The 20,758-nt window shown below is 40.6% G+C and overlaps 1 protein-coding gene across 3 annotated transcripts in view; it reads right to left on the bottom strand.

The window, feature by feature from the left end:
• The window catches only part of arhgef1 (Rho guanine nucleotide exchange factor (GEF) 1), a 44,839-nt gene extending 25,444 nt beyond the window's left edge, over positions 1-19,395 (bottom strand). For 2 of the 3 annotated variants that reach the window (XM_074682810.1, XM_074682812.1), the window contains exon 1: positions 19,320-19,388. The gene's annotated coding sequence lies outside the window, so the exon portion shown is untranslated. Of the gene's footprint in view, positions 1-19,319 lie in introns of all 3 variants that reach the window. The other variant, XM_074682811.1, reaches the window with a different exon arrangement.
• Between the last annotated feature and the right edge of the window lie 1,363 nt (positions 19,396-20,758).

Raw genomic sequence — 20,758 nt, 5'->3', positions numbered from 1 at the left:
CAAGGAAGTATAAAGCTTGGTTGAGTTTTAGTCGTTTTTTTCACTAACAGCTACATTTTGTGTTGAAAAAACACTTAGTATATGGGAAAACTTTTAAAGCATGTAACATTAACAATATTTATAGTATTAAAATTAAGGTTATAATCTAATGCAATGGGTATAGAACACTAATGAGTGATAATGAACTCATAATAAAGCAATTAAAGAGATTTTTGACTAACTTATTTTGATTATTTTATTGAGTTGGGGAGGTGTTGTGTAAAAAGCTGAGTCCTCTCTTCCCCCAGGCCACACTGAAACATTCAGTCGAGGTGTTGAAACCAAAGGGGGAATAATTCAGAGTTTAACATGCAATGCAAAACAGACATTTTCGATTTCAGCTTTTATTAAAAGTTTGGACAAATTTGAAATCTGGCAGTACTTTTTCATAGGTTTAGAAATACACTCAGAGAGAAAATCTCTCTTCAAGCTGGGATGATGTGAACCTTTGAGGTTTAAAACTGTAATTTAACTAATCTGAGATTAAAGCTTCATGCAAGTCTTTGCTTTGAAATCCATGAATGGGAGAAAAGTAAAACAAAACAACATCATCACAGGTGACCACTCTGCCCCCACACCACTCCACTTCCCCTGCACTCACACACCCAAGACACACAAATAACACATGCATTCAGTTCTCTGAAGGCTGCAGACCCAGAGCCGCCACCAGGGAACACCCTAAAATACACACACATAAGAAAACAGCATTCACACTGTACAACATCAGCCATTGTCCACTGTTTGGCGAGTATAAAGGGCAAAGTGTAAGTACAGAGGGCAAGGTGGTGTGAGTGTGTCGCAGGAAAAACGTGTGTCTAATAATCACTGTGGGGAAAAAAAGACGTGATTTCAAGCCTGTTTTTTTAATTCTTTTTGACCATTTATTTATTGCTCTGGGTAGAGTCTGTTCACTTTGGTTCAACAGTGCCATCTCTTTCACTTTAAAATCAAGCTCTTAAACCAAATCACTTCTCGAATTAGTTAGAGTCACTTTATAGCCACTGCAGTAACAGTTAAATCACTTCCTGCAGCTATGTGTACTGACTGGACTGCTCTCTCTGATAGTCAGTCTGAGAGGATGATAACTTTGATTTACTTGAAAAAACTCCTCAGCTCAGTGGTTTCATGGGCAATAGAAAAGCAATCACATCATATTACAGGAGGAACTGAAACGTTAACAGGGGGAGACCCATCACAAATACTGCCTTGCTACACTTTGTATCCCATAATACAAAAAAGGATTACATATTTTATTTTACTGATGGTTTTCATTCTGTTAGGTCTAAATCAATATTTATATGTTACACAGGAGACAGGAGCGGGTGGGTTAATTCCATTAAATGATTTAACACTGTCTCCTTCTCTAGTTACCTACAGAACTACTTGTTGGTTAAACAAATCATAAACAAGTTATGGCTACAACCATGAAATTTAAATGCTAAGCTACATTAAATTAGCTCAGGCAGTGTAGGGACAGTCAGCAGTCCACAAAACATTACTTCCAGTGTGGGCTGGGCAGGAAAACAAACCACTATCTAAAGTACTGAAAGTGGCTGTGCGTCCTTCTACACAATAAATGAACTAATAAAATGGGATTTGAAATTTCATTTGTTACAAAAACGGTAGGAGCCAAGAAGAGAACAGCAAGGCTATGCCATCAAACAGGAGGAGAAGTTTGGTCACCTGTTGAATCCAAAATCCGTACATCTGTATGTCTGTAGTCGGCCCTGAGGTAACTTTAACGTTATATTTACCTTATCCAAAGAGTGCACAGTTTTTCCAGGGCAAAATTCAAGACATATAATGTAAGAGAAATACTGACCACTCTAATTGATGCTGCTTGTTTGAATTTTTGTGTAACAAAGATCATTGTTGACAATAGTAGCCATAAAGTGGATGAAATCCATTAAGCCATGCTTGTCCATTAAGTTTTACAGACATTACATTTTGTAAGTGGGATAATTCATCCAGTAGTCTTTTTTTAAAGGCAACAACTTGATCCTATTTGTTTTAGTTTTGCAACATCTCATTCTTTTTCAATCACTTCCTCCCAATTCAAGGAGAGCCACTCAACAAGCCCTTATGGGTTTCTTTGGCGCCTCTTGTGAATCTCCTAAAGTTACAGTTTGTTGTTTCGTTTAGTTTTGTTATTGTCCCAGTCAGTATAAGTCGTTTCATGTATCATTTTTTATATTTGCAAAATCAATAAAAAAAATAGATGGATAAATTGCCAGCAATGACTCAGTGAAGGATACAGCTCTTCTTCAAGTCATAATCTCTGAGTTTGCGTAAGTGCAGATGGGAAAAAAGGACTGTTTTCCTCCTGCCAAACACCCTGCCCCTAACTATGACACAATACCGACTGTACACTATGATCTATACTGAACCAGATAATGAAGAGTAAGTAAAGTTGTGTTTTGGGATAAATAGGCATATGACGACTGGTCCGGAGTAATTCCTAACTTACACAGGCATATGGAAAATGTTAACTTGAAAGAAGAGCTTAAAGCTGCAAACATTAGCAGCACTCTGTGAACCCACTGTTTACCTACAGACTCTGTTATCACATGGTTCAGCTGTGTTGATAACTTGTGCTCAATGTTGACTTCATTCAAGCTCAAAACGAGCCTGTTGGTCTGAATTTAAATGTTGTCTTTCATTACTGACTAGTTTAACGAGTCACCTTGGATCATTTTTTATTAAAACAATTTAAAAGACAGACAACTTTTGGATTTGTTGCCATACAATCTATTTTTTCTGTTATTTAAAACTTTTTTTGTTACCATTTCTTGGAGATAAACATGGGTAAATCTTAATGCTGAACAACTGTAACAGTTCTTTTTCAAATCACAGAATCTTACAGAATTAAATAAGACGAGTGGCGTGTTAACAGAACTGTCTAATAATACCGGTGAATATGTGGTTATGCAGTCTGAGTTTTATTTTACAGGAACTGAAAAATCACTTGGTGGTCAGTTTAAAGGAAATATGTCTGTGCAGACAACCACTATTCACTGAATGGCCTGAACACAGTGTGTGAGTTTGTGTGTGAGTGTGTACAGTGGCGGAGCTGAAAAATGCTCTGAGGTCAAGGTGAGTTCTTGTAAAGAGACACAGAGAGAGAACAGAGCTGTGAATCAGAGGGACAAAGAGACACAGAGCGAGTGTGTTACAGAGATATATACACTGAGAGAAAAAGAGAGACTGTTCATTCATGGTCGTATTCAGCAGGCTGTGGGCTGGGAAAGGCCACTGCTGGAGCAACACGTGTAGGAGGGGTTAGTCAAACAGAGAGACTCACACATAAATACACACAACCACAGAGATCTTGCAAAATAAAAACCACCAACACCTTCCCCAGACACTGAAAAAGTTGTCACCATGACAGCAACAACAACAACAATCCTGCAAAAGCAGAACAAGCCTTTTGTTGGTGGAAAGATGAAATGCTGCGCTGTTACAGCTTGAGATACAAGAGATAAGATAAAGTCCTGATGACAGGTGTGTACTTAGATGACTAAGAGTCGGAAATGAGGAGCTGCAAAGAGTTAACACATTTTGTACAAGACTAGTTCAATCAATAAGCTGTGCATAATTATCTTTTTATAACTATATCAGTACCCTGCCCTGCATGTTTCCTTCATGCATGGTTTTCTTCTATCGTCTATCGTTGAGTGGTGTCCATTAACCATGTACCAGATCTACATTAAGAGACTAGGGTTATCAATTATTAATATTTATGCAATCAGCTGATTTACAGAGCATTTTCTGAAGTAGAGTGGGGAAAACCGGAAAACAGAAAAATACTTTTCAAAATGGTTGTTGGGCATCAAATGTCTTGTTTTGTATAGCTGATAGTCTAAAACCATCAGATATTCAGTGAACTAGGAATGAGATGTCAAACTTGTGTGTGAAAAATATGTGAAGAAAAGTGTTTTTCAATTAATGCATCAATTAATAGTTGCAGCGCTAACGCAGGAGCACTGACAGTGATCCCTTGTCTGAGTTAACTTCATTAAAAAATGATGGATGCTTTTTAAATCCCTGACTCCTCCAGCACTGCGGCTACTGATGTTACAATAATGATGGCAGCACTTCAGCTTCCTCATTACAGGAGATGCAGAAGCCGATCCCTTGTTATTGTGTCTCTGTGGATATCTGAGTCACTGTAATCCATGTTTGTACTCCGAGACATAAACTGGAGCAGTCAGGGGGGAAGCTAATTGCTGCTACTTATAGGAGGGAAGTGGGGAAGGTCAACTCTGCTCCACATTTAAAGAGATCGTGGAGGGGCAGGAGGAGCCAGGTGGTGCATTCCAGCATATGGCACAGTTCAGACAACAGATGGAGACAGTCTGTGAGTTTCAGCAGAAACTTGACCCTCCTCCTTTTCTCTCCATTGGGTTGTGATAGCCTGGCATACGCTCCAATCTGTGAGGGTCACTATAGATTTGGCTGAGGGTGAGAGGAAACAAACTACAATAAGAATTCTGACGTAACATCCCAAAAATGTCAGAGATCAGCTCCTGAGAGTTAGCCACTGCACTCCTCTGCCCCCTTTCATCACATTCCTGCACTAACTAAGTGTCAGGTGGCATCAATCCGATGATAGCCATCAAGCGTACGTGCCTTTGTATGAGTGTGTGTGTGTGAGTTAAGACTGTAAGACTGTAAGACTGAGCACGTATTAGGGAGGGGGCCATTCCTATGTGATTGTCTGTGTGTGTGTGTGTGTGTTGTATGACAACTGGTCCTTTACAGCAGCATTCCTCCCCACCTCAGGGCAGACCAGGAGGAGATTTAATTCTGCGTACAAGCAAAAGAAAATAAAGCACCTGTTTCATTAGATCTCTAGAACATTGAGGAAAGGAAGCAGCACAGTTCAGCATTTCATATTTCCACCAGGTCACTCAGAGGTTACTCTGCAGCCTAATAATATCTGAGTCACTGTTACATCAGATCTTATGCAAACCCCGTTGTTAACCCCCTCAGAGGAGGAGTCAAGCTGTGACCTCACCCCGAAGTGGGCATCTTCAGAGTCCATATTGCGACCGGAGGGTCCCGCACCTGTTAAATGGTGACTGTCAGGAGGGAGGGGGATCAGTTATGAGGAGCTAGACTCAGACAGTGTTATATAATCCAGTGCTCAGTCATGCAGGTGATCACCATGAATTGTTGAGATTGCTGATGTTTTTATTTTCAGCATCAACCACAGAACAGAGTGTCATCAAGTGGATTTGGGAGCATTGGATAACCTTTCCTTACACACCTTCTGCATTTCTATGTCTTCTAAATAACCTCAAAAACACAACCTTTGACCCCACAGTTGAAGATCTCAATCAAGCATTACCCTAACTCATAAAATAATTCCTAAACTAAGCCAGATGCCAAGAAAAGGAGCCGTGCATCTGAGGTAATAAACTTTCACACACTTACATCAAACACCAAACCAAGAGAGTTAAATTTAATCGAGCGAGTTTCTTCACAATAAGACTCTTACATGATCACATGATCTGAGCTGGACTCACCAGAATGAGCAGAAAGTAAAAGCCTGAGTGCAGCTCAGTGTTGATACCTCACATGGACACAGTTAGATACCCACATCCACTCACACTCTCGCACACACAAACACTAACACACACGCTGATTTGAATATAAGTGAAATTTGTGTTGGAAAGAGCCAAAATGCTGGACCTTTTTTAAAACTAACTTGAAGAATGGTGAAGACATAATTGTCGAAGCTGCTCGGTTCATTTAATGCTAACAGCATGAACACCAAAGTCTGACTGGCAACCGTACAAGCTCCTCACACAGTGTGAGTTTATTCCTCCGCAGTGTGTGTAAAATTGCACAGTGTATGCCTGGCCTTAGAGATAAGGAGGCGGGATGGTGGAGCAAAGTCGTTTCATCACTGAAGTAGAGTCACAGCTGAGACAGAAACACAGATTAAAAAAAAAGGGCTAGACAGAACAGCAGTATGTGTACATGCAGAGCTCACATTATGGTTATATATCACACCTCACTGCTGTTTAAAATCACACAAACAGAAATGTGACAGCACTGTTTGGTTCAGTGCAAAAGTACAAAGATAAATTGATGATCGAGCTTTGTAACAGTGCTGATGCAGAACCTGTTTGGGAAAAACACTTTTGTCATGATAGCAATAATGACAATGATCTATAATCTATGTAAGGGATACTGTATACCAGTGGCAGTTGCTGGTCAATCAAGGAGGGGCAGCTTTTTTTTTCCAGCCTACATCATAAATTTATTTATTTATTTAAACGTAAATTCTACCCTCCGTTCCTTCTCAAGAAAATGATCTGTGACCCTGTCGTACTAACCGGGTGTTTTTACCAGTGTTCTCTCAATGGCCAGCAGAGCTAGACTGCTTAAACAACCTTGGCCCATTGTGTTGCGGGTGTAAGACTTGAGCCACTTACAACTGGAGAAGCTCCTCTCGACAGAAGATGCTCCAGTGTAGGGTTATACTTCAAGATCACTGGCTGGCTCATTTTACATCATCCAATCATCATGCAGAAGCCCAGCGTCCAGGCCAGCCCACTGCCTCATAGACCCCAGAGACGCTCAGCGTCTGAGGGCGGGACAAAGCCCAGCGTCGTAACAAGCATGCCAGGCTTATAGTTGGCGCTATACTTGTCTTGTCCAGAAGAAGTTTTTGGTAGATCACCACCAAAGTAGAGTTGGGCCGATCATCTAGTGCCAAATGTTAAGTGCAGAAGTGGTGCAACCATAGACAGTATAAAACATGGACATAGTCTCGCCGGCGTCACCCGTCTGTTATGTGACTTGCGCTACCTCCCGAGCCAGCCTCAAACGGACACTCCAGAAAAAAACGCTGTTTCCATGTAAAAATGTTGCCGGAACGCAACAATACTTTTATGTTTCACCCTAAAACCGTTGTCGTGTAAAAGGCCCCTAAAAGCTTCTTCCTGTATAAATGTTGGTGCAATATTGAAAATAGATATGAACAGTCAGATAAGAACACCTTCACCATCATCTACTTTTTGCAACAGCCTGACATCAGGCTAAACTCCGTAACTTTAGTTCTTCCTGCTCTAAAAACACCAAAATCAAAGCTCCATTCTCCCAAAGTGAGTACCAGCACCTGGCCCCAGTTTCCATTGTATAAACACAGGTCAATGTTCTCTTCTTACACTTGGTCACAATGGGCTGTGTCCTGTCCTCCATACTCTATGAGGGCACTGTCCAAAAATAGACAGCTAATGGCTCTGGCTTGCTGTGTTTGTACTGCTGTTTATCAGGCTCTCTCATCAGACCCCAGCCTCATTAGCAGTGACGAGGGGATTCCTACCAGCACTGCTGCTCCTCCAGCAGCAGATCCCTGAGGCCCCCGAGCACAGGAGAAGAAAAAGAAAGGGGGGGAGTGGAAGGTGGCAAATGGGGAGGCACATAGACAGGAAGTGGGTGTAATTTCCTCAGGAAGCTATCAGAGCCATTTCATATATGAGCTATCAGATGAAAAGAGGGGAGAAAGAGAACGTGAGACAGAAAGAACGCTAGAAACAGGGAGAGAATGAGGAAATGCTGAAAAAATAAAAGTGCATCAAAGAAACCCCTGTGCAGCTCAAGTTCACATGGGAGCCAAATAAGGAAGTACAGGGCACGAAGAACATGCCGTGATGAACAAATGAGGAACCCAGAGTGTGTGTGAAAGAGGCTGCACAGGAAAAGACTGCCCAAGAAAACAGAGCTCACTGAAAAAGATGCAAAAACCTGGAGTCTGAACAGATGTTTCAACACAACACACAATTTATTTTTGCTGCATTATTGCTTTCATTTTCATGTGCTAATAAACTTCTAGCACTTCTGATGCCTGGTTAACACGACTGTGGTTACAACCATTAGCCTGTATGACTGCTACAGACCAAACAGAGAGAAGAAAAAGCAAGGGGCCTAGTGAGGAGGAGCCAGGGTGGAGAAAGGAGGAGGTGAGGGAGCATGGAGTAGAAATTAAAAGAGGGGACATGGTGCTGTAGGAAACAAAGAACAAGGCAGTAATAGCGGGTGGAAAAAAAGAGAAAACAGGCGATGGAAACGTATGTGTGAGAAAGTCTGGAAAGTCTGAGTAGCATGGAAGCATCCAGAAACTGTGTTCAAGCTATGACACACACCTTAAAGGTTCAAACATTGACTTAATAGTTTTGGCTGTAGAGTGAACTGTGAGTTTGAACAACACAGCTTGGACATTTGTGCAGTTTCACAACCATAAGGGGAATTATTTCATTAAATTCTCCTCTCATACTCGTTGAGAAAGATGTTGTAGACGAGTTAATTATGAGGCTGCCTCGTAGAAGAAATCAGCTAAAGCAATGCTTCCAGCTTTCACTGAATGAGTTTTCATCCTAAACTTATTTACTAACATTTACCAACACAAGGGTTTAACTGATTTGAATTTATCAGACAATCAGTACATTCGCCTACACACAGAAGTCAAAGTAAGGTCATACCTTGATCATAAAACTAGTTTTGTTTCATCCGAAAAGGAAGCAACATTCTAACGAGAATGGCTGACATGGATGCAACTCTTAATGTTTTTATGTATATATGTTCATGGCGCTTGCTTGTTCTGGTGGAGCCCTATGTATTATAGTCATCAACTTCCTCTTCCAGGTGAAATTTGCTCTTGCTGAACACTGAGGCATTCCTAGACCTGCTGAGTCTTTCCAAATCCAACTGTAGTCCTATGTCGATTGAGCTATTCTCAGTCTGTTCTTGGTCTGACTAATATGTTTACATGCATCTTGATAGTCCAACTTCATAAATTGTGCCTTAGCTGTAACTCAGCCTCAGCTGGGGCTGTAGCCCTGTTTTTTGACCACTGCCAAAGCATTACTAAGCTTTGTTTCACTGGGTTGATTTTCACTGTCTTAAAACAGGAGCAATGCATGTGAAGTAGCATCAATTTGTACGGAGTACAGAAGTGGTGGTGCTAGCTCTGCTAGCGTTAGTCACTCGTCAAACCAGTTTGATTTCTTTACCCATGGACTCTGATCCCTCGGTGGGCCATCTAGAAGAAATGTTGCTCATTTCTGACTTTGGCTTATTGTTTTCTTAATTGGGGGAGTCAGAAAGCGATGACTATAAAGGCTGATTTATGCTTGACGTGTCTGCTGGGTCCGAGTGGCTTGGTGCAGACAAATTACGTCATTTTTGCACCTTTGTCCCCTTGTGCGGTCCCTGTCATGCCAAGAATTTCCACTCCATGGACACTCAAAAATTCTTAACCTGCCGGACGGAGGCAAGCGGACAAAATGGCAGAAGAATGGGATCTCCAGGTGGTTGAAATGCAGAACTACAGGTATCTGTGTGACTCTTCAGCAGAAAAGAGAAATCGGTCAAAAGAACCTGGAAAAATCTCCAGGACAGATATGTCATGTTGTAAACTAAGGCAAACTTCTTTGACTCTTGTAGATTTACGTTTGTGATACACCGCCCCCCTGCAGTTTGGGAATGGACACCAATGGACGCCGCGCAGTGTGTTGAAAAGCATAGAAGCCCCACAAGTTCTACGCGTCTCGTATCCGTGCGTCATGTTTGCGCAGAAAGCACAACACGGACTTAACTGGGGCACTGTCTTTTGCAGGGGTAGCATGAAGTCTGTTGCCAGACGTAATAAACAGCATTTTTACTAAACTATTTATTCTTTCACGAAACAAATGAAAGTATCTAAATGAATAGTTTATTCCTGTGTAGTTTCTAATTGTACTTTAACACTTGCAACATTAAAATCTTCTTAGCTTAGAATTTAAGACTAAACAAAAGCTTGGTTAAAGCTATTGTTTAAAGATTTAACAATAGGAAATGTTTTACATTAAAACAAACAACAACATGGCTCATGTTGTTTATCTAGCTTAGCTTAGTACAGCTTCTGACAAGGCAAATGCGAAGGATTTGGGGTTGGCTGGTCAGATTTTTCCAGGAAACACCACTGGTTATCTTATCTAAGAATAGGAAGTAAGTTGGGATAAATATGTCTGATTTAAAAACTTAACACTATTACTTTCTACTGTCTTCACCCACTCCATCCCACCCTGCTCCACCACCCCTACCTAAACCAAATGAGGGTACAAAGTTGTGAGACCATGTCCTTTAGAGATCATCTCGCATTGTGTAGAACAAGGTCTAGAAAATGTTGTGACTTCAAAGTCATGAAATTACTAATAAAGTGGCAGGAGTTTGTGGGTAAAAGGGGGTGTAATTTTTTCCTGTGTACAGGAGGAAAGGACAAAGATGAGGTGCTCAGGTTTATAAAGAATTGGATTTAAAGATTTTACGTAAAGCCAGAGAAGAGGGAAAACCTAAAGAGACACAGAGGTTTAACGAAAAAGTTAAAGGTAAGACATCTTAACCTTGGCACTCTGATTCTGAGCATGCTAGAAATTTCAACCTGCCAAATGTCTTGAAAGTGAAAAATAACCTCTAAAATGTTTGACTTTTGAAGAAATTATCCCAACAGAGAACACTAGCATCTTAAATTATTCCACAAACTTCCTTGATTAAAGACACACTGCTTTTTAATTCGCTCAGATAAGATATTTCAAGATAAACACTTGACTAAATGTTCAGTAAGGGGTAGCTACAGTGGTCTGAACATTTCTGAGGGCAAAGTTAGCTCAGGTATCTTGTCACTGTAGGGACAGTGAGCAAATAGCAGAGATACAGAAGATAACAGAGAAGAGTGTGCGCAGGGGAAGTGACATCAGCGTATGAGTGAGACAAGCAGAAACTCCTGTGCAGTGCAGAAACGAGCTCACATGGTTCCAACCTCCTGTCTTTGATGGCCACATCCTTTTTTTTCAACAATCTCTTTTTTCATCCTGCATCCTCTGCTTCATTACCCTTTCTCTGTTTGTATTTCTCCCGTCCCTCCTTCTTCTCCACCACCTTGGCTTTAAATAAAACCGTCCCTTGTGTGATCGCCTCCAGACAGCCAGTGCATTCATGGCCGGCAGACAAGGGCAAATTATGTAATTTAACAACCATTACGTAGTGGCTAAAATAAGATTATGTCCAACAGCGCGGGGGGAAAGCACAGGCAGGTCTTTTTATTGCTTGAGAGGATCCTACCTTACATGTTGTTCCCCCTTCAACAGCTCTTACCACAAAGGAATCGGATCAGTGAATGCCTCACGTTTCAAAAAGACTCTTCGCAGCACATCTCCTCTAAGAGTTTTACAGCAATGACCTTTCTGCGTTTATTTGGACACGATCACTGCAGAGAATCACTGACCTTCTCTACATATGATTTCAGTTGTGTAGACATCGCTCTGAGAGGTTTTTAATGATGCTGAACCCCCTCACCCCTCAAAAAGTCAGAGCAAGACCTCCCAGCATTTTGATGATGTTGAACAAGGTACCACGAGTAACAAGCAACTCCCTTCTACACGCACATTCACCGAGGCCCAACACACCTCCTCTTCGGTTTTCCTCGTCTCTCCTTGGAGCCAAAGTACACTTCGCTTTCCTGCTCCAACATACTGCACCCCCACCCAACCAACCCATCCCCCTCCCTCCGCCTGTCCCCATATAGAGGTCATTGCTTCATGGAAACATTTGATAGGCCGGGGCCAATCGACTGGCATGGATTGGCAGCTCACAGTGAACCTCCAGCTTGGCCTAACTGCTTCCATGTGTGTGTGTGTGTGTGCGTGTGTGTGTGTGTGTGTGTGGCTGGAGCGTTTCTCTATGAGTGTGATTGGAGCAGTAATTGCCCAGGCCAGAAAGAAACTTCTGATTTGGGGACGAAAGGCAGTCCTCAATGATTCTGTGGTTTGTTTCGTTGTTCGTGTTTTGCTGCTGTGTTTACATCACCATCCAACACGGAAGCAACTAAAATCCCCTGACTGAATATTTTTGCAGATCAACATCTACATAGCTACATTGGAGGCTTAAAGTGCTTCTGCACTCTCACACATGAACACTTTAGTGTCTCAATAGCGTGCAATCTAGAAATGCAACATTCTTCTGTATCTTAGGTCAGGTCTTTGAATAAAATGACAGTTCAGTATCAATCAGATATTTCTCTAAACTGATAATTCTCATTAAACTCAAAATCAAATCAATGTTCTCAAAGAAATAATAGCGTCAACTCTGATTTGACACACAAAAAAAAGCTCTGGTCTGGGGATACTTAAACTATTTTCAGATGCTAGAGTAAAAGTTCCTCTTAAAGATGGGGTATCGTTCTTTTTTTAATCTTTATACAGTCCCTCTGGTATCCCTGTTGTAGCTTTGCTTGATTTACAGCTCAAGAAAAACTATTTTTCTTAAAGTGGTGTTTAAGAAAACTCTTATTTCAGCCTCTGTCGGAAACACTTCTTTTAAGACGCTGTCTCTTTAAGGTTCCCTGCTCCACAGGTCTCACCTTTTCTCTGATTGGCCAGCCCTCTGGAGGCCTGTCAGGAGTAAACCTTGGTGTTTGAGGCCCCCTCTCCGGTGTGTCATGAACCAGTAGGAGATACCTATGCGATGATCTCATCATTTCAGCGAGTCTCATGAAGATCTCATTAAGTTCACCTATTTTTTTTTATAACAGCCTGTTTCGAGACATTTACTAACAGATTCTGTGATTTCTGTAACATTTGAAAATACAGCAGCTTGAAAGTTTGCATTTGTTTAGTTTGGACATTCTAAATTGTTAATTTATATCCATGTTATAAATATGGGAAAGCCTAACACCCCCTTAAGAGATGTAAGTACTGTAATTAGTAATGGGTACCTTTCACATTTGAAACGATATGGTACCGAAACTCAACGGTACCCGGCAATTGGTACTGAAACTCAACGGTACCAATTTTCGGTACTTTTTTGTGTTAATGTGGTAAAAAATACCAATTTGTTCAGTAATAAGGTATACAGTTTTTTAATTTAACATATTTATTCTTCATTATATAACCTTGCAATGCTATGTTCATGTCCAGCACGGCAAAATCGCCTACTCTTCCACTCCCTCGCAGTCACAAGGATGCATTTGGGTACCTAAACATGGTACCTTTTGATTTTATACGAATCGGTACTCAGTACTTATGACAAAATTTGGTCTGTACCTATAAAAAATACCTAATTCGGTAGTAGGGCTGAACTATTAATCAAATTTAAATCTACATCGTAATGTAATACAATGCTATTTTCAAATCGCAAAGGTTGCAATTTAAATTAAAAAAAAAAGAAAAGAAAACTTTTAAAGTGTATTTAAAAAGTGCATTCCACAAGTATACAGTGGTTGAGCCAAAACTTTATTTTTATTCACAGTTCTTCACTTTATTTAGTGTGAGATTCATAGAAGAGAAGATTCCTATTGATTTTTCATATTATTGTTCATACCTGGCCTCTTGTAATGCAGAACTTTGTTTCTTTTTCTGATTTTATTTAAGGAAATTAATGATCATTTCATTACAAGTCTACAAGGCTTGTAGATAAATCAATCAGTCAATATTCTAATGTGATTGTAAAGTTAAAGATACGTTATTCATATCAATTCATCCCATTTCATCATAACATGTAGGCCTTGCCTACAGGAAAGACTTGTTTATATGTTGACAGTATCCTTTGTTGTGTTGGTCATACTACAGAATGTTGTATTGCTTGTGTTAAGTGAATAATGTAGAAGACACACATCCCCCCTGAAAATTGCATGCTGAATCGCAATCGCAATATTGGTCCAGGATAATCGCAATTAGATTATTTTCCCAAATTGTTCAGCCCTATTCGGTACCCATCTTTAACTGTAATTGTCTAAAAACACATATAGGAGAAGGCTTTGCAGTACGGCAAATCCTGATTGTTGTGACAAATAAAGCACCAACTGTGCAAACCATGACAGCTGAGTCAAATCATGGGAAAATTACGTTCAAAATTTATGCATGTGGTGGTATTACATCAAAACGATGGAGCCTCAAAATGTAAATGGATATTCTGATTCATCAATTTTAAGTGTCATTCTCATAGGATTGCGACATTTATAACAATATAACAAATACAAGATTCTCTGATGCTTTAAGGCCGGAGTGCTAACAAACAGTCGTTTAATTGTCTACACAACCTCTCTCAGACTGGAGGACCTTTCACCCCTCCATACCCCCCATCTCTCACTCCTCCAGAGTAAACATCATCTACGAAGTCCAGTCTCTGCTTTTTCCAGCCTGACCCTCAAATGAAAGAGCTCATTCTCTGTTTCCTCCCTCACTCACTCACTCAAACACTCTCTGTCACATCAGCTTTCCAGGCATCTCTCTGACTCACACTCCAACAGACGGATATAACCCTTTCCATTTTCTACCTTCTTTCAGAGTGTGAGGAACAAAGTGCTGCTCCAAAGAGAACACTGTCTGTACAAAATGCTCTTATCATCAAGTGTGAGGGCACGTAAACACTCACACTGAGATTGGCTGCATTTGTTTTGGCCTTTCAAAGGGTCATCCAGTTGTAGAATTTATCCAAGCTGTGCACACATGACTCACATGTCTCACACATGCTGACGGTTTGATGACACACACTGAGCAGGGAGTCTGGTCTGCTCTGGCTGAAGTGCTCCTGAACGACTACAGAGAGACGACAGAGAGAAGCAGAGGAACACACTGAGCTGCTCGCGTGCAGAGACTTAATGTTTCAGCTTCATAGTCTGATAATACGTCATGACAACAACAACCCGCGTGTCATCTTCATTCGACTGTTGTGTTATTCTAACAGGCCAGAAGAGCTGCCCTGTAGGCCCGGGTATCTAGAACCTGCTCCAACTTGGAGCCTGTTTCAAATTTCTGATATTCTTGGATTGGATGAGAGCTGGATTGCTTCCACTTCTTCGTCCAATCAGTAACATCAATCATTCAGGATTTAACCTCAGTGGGAATTTTTGCAGTCCACAGAAGCTGTTCTTATCTGCCGGGACTTGCTGTGCCTGTGCAACATTACATAATTTGGGACACAAAAAGTCAACAAAGTGGTGAGAAGAGGATCTTAAAGGGCTACTGCAAGTTGACTAAAGTTCGATAAAGCTTCATTTAAAGTGATGATGAGACATCAAAGTGTAAAACAGGAAGCACATCCACTTCAATATGACAAAGCATTTACTTCAACATGGTGTGTATTTGATAAGCTGCGGTCTCCTGTTCACTGAACACCCAGGTCACAGCTAGCGCACGCAGCTTTAGCAACGTGTTGGCACACCCAGTTGAGCTTGTTATCATTTATACTGAAGTAAACAAGTCAATTCCACAAATATGCTTGTTAGAAATGAATAAAGATACAAAAATACATAAATATTGGAAGTGGAATCGATCAAAATCAATAAGATTGAAATGTTATCCAACCTTACAGTCATAAAACTATTATGTGTCATTCACATGAAGGGTGTTCCAAAACTCAAACCTCCAAGGTCAGTTTACTCCTCAATGGAAGTGTGTCTCTTCTGTAAAGTCTTCTTTCCACCTGACCTAAACTTTCAAAAGCCTGAGGAAAAAAAACTGATGATGTCATCAGTGTTATTTCTGTTTGGGCTTTAACACAGTGTTTTAACCAGAGACTTTGGAAAACATGGTTTTGTCTAACACCAAGTGCAGTTATGGAGCCCATAGATGGTGGATTTCTCTAGATTATTTTTGGTACCTTTACTGAGAGTGAAGAACTGTTGATAGAGCAGGAAACTGCTGAGAGAGTGGGGCCGATATGCCCACCTTAAGGACCATAGCCTGTGGACATGGTGCACAAGATTTAACTGCTTGGGTTAAGCCTCTTTTATAATTCTGCACTGACCCTGCATTGACCTTCGGGTCACTTGTTCCAGCTCCACCTGCATCCACAGGAAACAACGGTGTGATGCCAGCTGTATTTTCTTAGGTTGGAGCAGAAAATGTTTCTATTCTTTATTCTACAACTTTACGTCAGATGAGGTGGAATGTACCGTCGATGTTCGGCAAATCAAAAAATCTTGTAAATATTGGAAGTGAGAGGCAGCCCAGTTGACCAATCATAGGGTTTGCAGTCTGTGTCATTTTAACAGAGTTACATTTTGGAGGAGGTACATGGCCCGTTTCTGTGGTGGAACAGGGCTATGTGGACCTACAGGGTTAGTATTTACCTGGTAGAGGGTCTGATGAAAAATATACTAAAACTGTATCAATGAACTTAAACAATCAGACCCATATTTCCTCTTTAACAGTAACGCATGTGCACAACATACACCACCTTTAAAGCAACCTAACAGGTGCGGTGATCCTGCCATGAGCGCCTTTAATGTTGGGGTCTACCCCCATTAAGTGCAATGCTCTGTCAGTGTGTTGAGCTGGCTCATGCATAACACTAATTTTTTTTTTTTCACATTTGGTTCAAACAGTCTGCTTTCATCGCTACCAACTGGACATGCATACAGGCCCAGAACTCTGCAACCAACCAGAGGTCAAGAACCCTGAATTCTCTGTTTATGATGGTTATTTAGATTCTGTGCTGTCTATTGTAGCATTAGATTATTGCTATATGTAGCTGACTTTAGATTATTGTCTTAAAGAAGCACTTGAGGATCCTAATGTGGACTAGCTTTTATGTCTGATTGGGGCTGCTCCAGTTATTAATGCAGTTACAATCAATGGAAGGTCCTTCTGCCTACACCTCCAGCACACTAAACTACCTGAAAGAATTAGAGGACAAGAGAAAAAAATAGATAGATAGATAGATAGATAGATAGATAGATAGATAGATAGATAGATAGATAGATAGATAGATAGATAGATAGATAGATAGATAGATAGATAGATAGATAGATAGATAGATCAGGAAACACTTCAAACAGTTTCTATGAATTACTGATCTAGAATCTGCTTGAACGTCTATTTCAACTGTCAGAGGTCATTGGTTGTGCCAAGCACACAGTGCAACATAACCATCTTCCTTTTCATTTGACATGCACTCATGCACACACACACACACACATACACTTTCATATCTTCACCCCACCTCACCCACTGAGCTCATTCAGGGGCAATCAGTAGATTTCACTTCTGACCTGTGGAGAGAAGCAGAGCCCTGCAGTCAGCTCTGTCTCTCATTATCTGCAGTCTGTGCGTCAATCTGAATGCAGCCAGAGAAGAATACCTGTGTTCCCTTTGAAGTCCAGCCCTGACTACAGTAAATTATTAGCTTGCCTGCAACACAGCTCCAGGCCCTTAGGACACCCCCTGGCTGTTCCAGAGGTGGGTGCCATTACCTGTCATCACAGTTGTTGAGTCTTTCTCACAGAGACTGTAATGTCTCACTGTATCTTCATCAGAGTTTGTCTCCCGTCCCTATGAGAGGCTGCAGCATGTGGGTGACTTTACGTAGGCCCGTAACAATTGAGGGAGCCTGAGACAGTGAGGGAGACAGCGGCACAGCAACTCTGATTAAATAGCCAACATTCCTTTAAAAGGAAGAGAAGGTAGCCCTTGGGCTCTAGACAAGCCTGCACTTGTAAAATGTGAAGAGAGAAAGACGGAGAAAGAGAGAGATGACAAGTGCAGGGCTCCTCTCTTCTAGCAGAGCGTAACAGGAAGTGGCAGGGCCTGCTTCACATGGGGCCTCTGGGGTGCAGAGGCTGGCTGGGAACACGTCACGGTCTCCAAAAACGTCTGCCTGCTATGTCCTAGCTCATACGCAGCACTGTTAAATAACCAGCACACCCAAATGTTATTAAAATCAACAGGAAATGGTTGCTCAGACGGAGCTCCTTTTTCAGACTAAAAGCCTCAGAGGAGCGAAAGTCACAGACGCACAAGTTAGACAAACTGGACTGGCAACCTGGCTGTGCAACCGTTGCTGTTGCTTTGAGGAGACATGAATGAAAACATGACAAATAACTGGCAGCCCACACTGCTGATGACTGCAGAGTGATAACAAAGCCACACTGGTAGACATACAGTAAGTGCAGCCTCCTCTGAGTACAGGAAACTCTCGCCTACTCTTCACAGGCAATGTCCTCTGTTTCACAGGGCAATATCATCAGGGCTAATCAATTATCAGCAGACACTAATTACTGAGCTCTGTCTGCACTCAAACCCCCACTCTATATAGGCTGACCAAATGAGTGAGCGGTGGACCTATAGGAAAAGAGAAGGGGGGGAGTGGAGGGGGCTGATCTGTGCTGCATGTTTGTTGCCTCTTTTCATGCCGTTCAAAAACAATGCTGATGGGTAAATCAGAGGAAAACAAAAAGCTTGATCTGACCCTGATTACTTTAATCTCTAATCACGTTGCTGAGAGCTATTGTTACGAATGTACGGAGGCCCTAAAGGGGCGTGCATCCTTACATTGTATTCAGTCTGTTAAGCCATAATTACAAGTTTATTTTAACAAGATGTCAGGAAAAAAAATGTTCCCAGCACGACATATTAAATTATCTCAGAATCGCAAGGTAACAAAGCTTAATTTCTCTATAAAAGAGGTCTCTTTTGTTGATTTAGAAAACAAAGCAACAGTCCAATGAGGTTTGTTAAGCTTTTAGCTTTCTGTTTTTATGTCAACTCTGAGAATACAGATAATGATCCTCTGAAGTTGAGATAAAATCTTTTGCTACTGGAATTATGTCATCATCAAGGGAAAAGGGAGTAAATACATGTCCACAGTCTGAGTAAAACTATTGAATAGTCAAATTTTGACAAAACAAAGCAGGTTTATGAGGGAAACTGTTGCCCTTATGAGAAAACAAAGCATAGAACTCTTGATAAATGTCAGGATACTCTCGGAGAAAATAAAATTTCACAAGGTCACCAGCTATAAATTCCCCACTGACAACCAATGACACATCGTAACTCCCTAAGAGAATATTAAAGTGATTTGCAGTTTGGGAGAAGACCTAAACTAGTCTCGTCGTAAAACCCTGTATGACTTTCCCAGAAGCTGCACACGGTCAAACTCTGCAACCTGAAGTTGTTTCACACACCTATCTGCCTCTGACAGACTAAAAGTTTCCGAACAAATGTCACAACAGGTCCTGTGAATTAATTAAACGAAATGTTGAGCAAAGTAATGAAAATGTCCTTTAAATCCAAAGAGGAGGAGGTTTGTGTGCAGAAAGTGGAGCTCTGCATTCCTCTATGTGGACTCTACCGTCTGCAGCTCGCGCTACAACAGGGGAGGGTAAAGGGGGGGTAAAGCGTTTCTCTCGGTGAAATAAATACCCACGTTGACTTTAAATCAACATCACAGAGCCATGATAGCTCAAGCTTTCATTAAAGTCTACATACAAAGGGTTTAAATGAAAGACTCACCGAAAAGAGAGAGAAAACGACAGTCGAAGCGTCTGATAGGTTTCCTGTTCGAAAGTTGTCGTGTGTCAGTGGGAAAAAAACATTGTACGCGGAAGTACACACGCAAAAAACGCACTGAGTTTTCAGACGCTGAAAATACTTAACAATAACATTATAGAAAACTATTTGTATAAAGACTTAAACAGTTCCACTTTATTTTTTAATAGTGTAATATCTCATAGTTGCATGCTTTACAGTCCAAGTGTCAGTATTAAAAGTAAAGTGTTTTAACGGCTTGTTTCCGCAGTGTGTTACACACAAACCTTTCCCCCCTTGACTCCCCAAACTTTCTGCTGCTCTGAGCGCAAAAATGTCAGAGTAAGATATTAGCTTTACTTACCCTTTTTTTTTTTTTTTAATTGGCAACGTTATTTTAAATCAAAATCAAAGTCACTTCCACACTCCATCAAAAATAGATTATCCTCTAAAGAGTCAATAAAATGTGTTTCTTTTGCTGGGGTTAAATTATGGAATTATACAAGTGTAAACTTAAAAAAATGTGACTTACTTTTATATTAGGAAAAAAAAACAACCTGTTTTTTTAGCATGTTTTTTTTTTTAGCATTATCAGTTGTGGTTTTTTTTTTTCTATACTTTTTTTGGAAGAGATTAGAATTATTATTGAAACAACAAAAGACCCTAGTACCTTCTTCAGTGTTACCCCATTGTAGCCTCTGTGTTTGTTTTATTATGAATGTAATGATTTTTTTCAGTATTCATTGTCTCTTTAAATTTAAAAACAGTGCAGCCTACACATTATCATGTGTAGTGACGTAGTTTTAATTGAAATGACTTATATTTGCATGAAATTCTGAGAATTTTTTTTCTCTTAAATGCCAAAAGAGGACAAGGTTTTATCCATTCTTTTCGTAGATTTTCTGTTACTTTGGTAGAGACTGCATTCAGTTTATTTAACTCCCTTTAAGTTGGTTAATCTGCTATCTTCAGCACACTTATATTGCGTTTTATATTATTTGCCACGAATAACTCAACTCTGAATAAATAAATCTTAAGGAACCAGACAGAAAACTTGTCAATTTTAAAACCAACTTAATTTTGATTTCTGCCTCACTGGTTGCAGAAGTCAAACTTCACTCCCCTCTCATCGCCCTGCTTGCCTTACTTTTCGGCTGGCCGTCGTGCGCCACCTTGTGGAAAAACATTAAAATGACAGTCGCTTCACAGCTGCCGATTAAGTGAACTAAATCTACAATTTGAACCTACACTCTCCAGGGATGAAAATAAATAACACTAACAGACGTCCCTGTATTTGATAATACAACAACAACACATGAGCTCAACTTCGGATACAGCAGGTGAAAAATATACGTCTTGAGTTTTTTTCAGTGCCACTAAAACTAACAAACTATCTTTTATAGTTGTTAAAGCTTCTTCTCCTT

This window comes from Halichoeres trimaculatus, unplaced genomic scaffold, assembly GCF_033239565.1.
Source record: "Halichoeres trimaculatus isolate MK-OKI-2021-1 unplaced genomic scaffold, fHalTri1.1 fHalTri1_scaffold_12, whole genome shotgun sequence".
NCBI lineage: Eukaryota > Metazoa > Chordata > Actinopteri > Labriformes > Labridae > Halichoeres > Halichoeres trimaculatus.
Note: the sequence above shows the minus strand (reverse complement) of the source record. Positions and strands in the feature narration are given on the sequence as shown.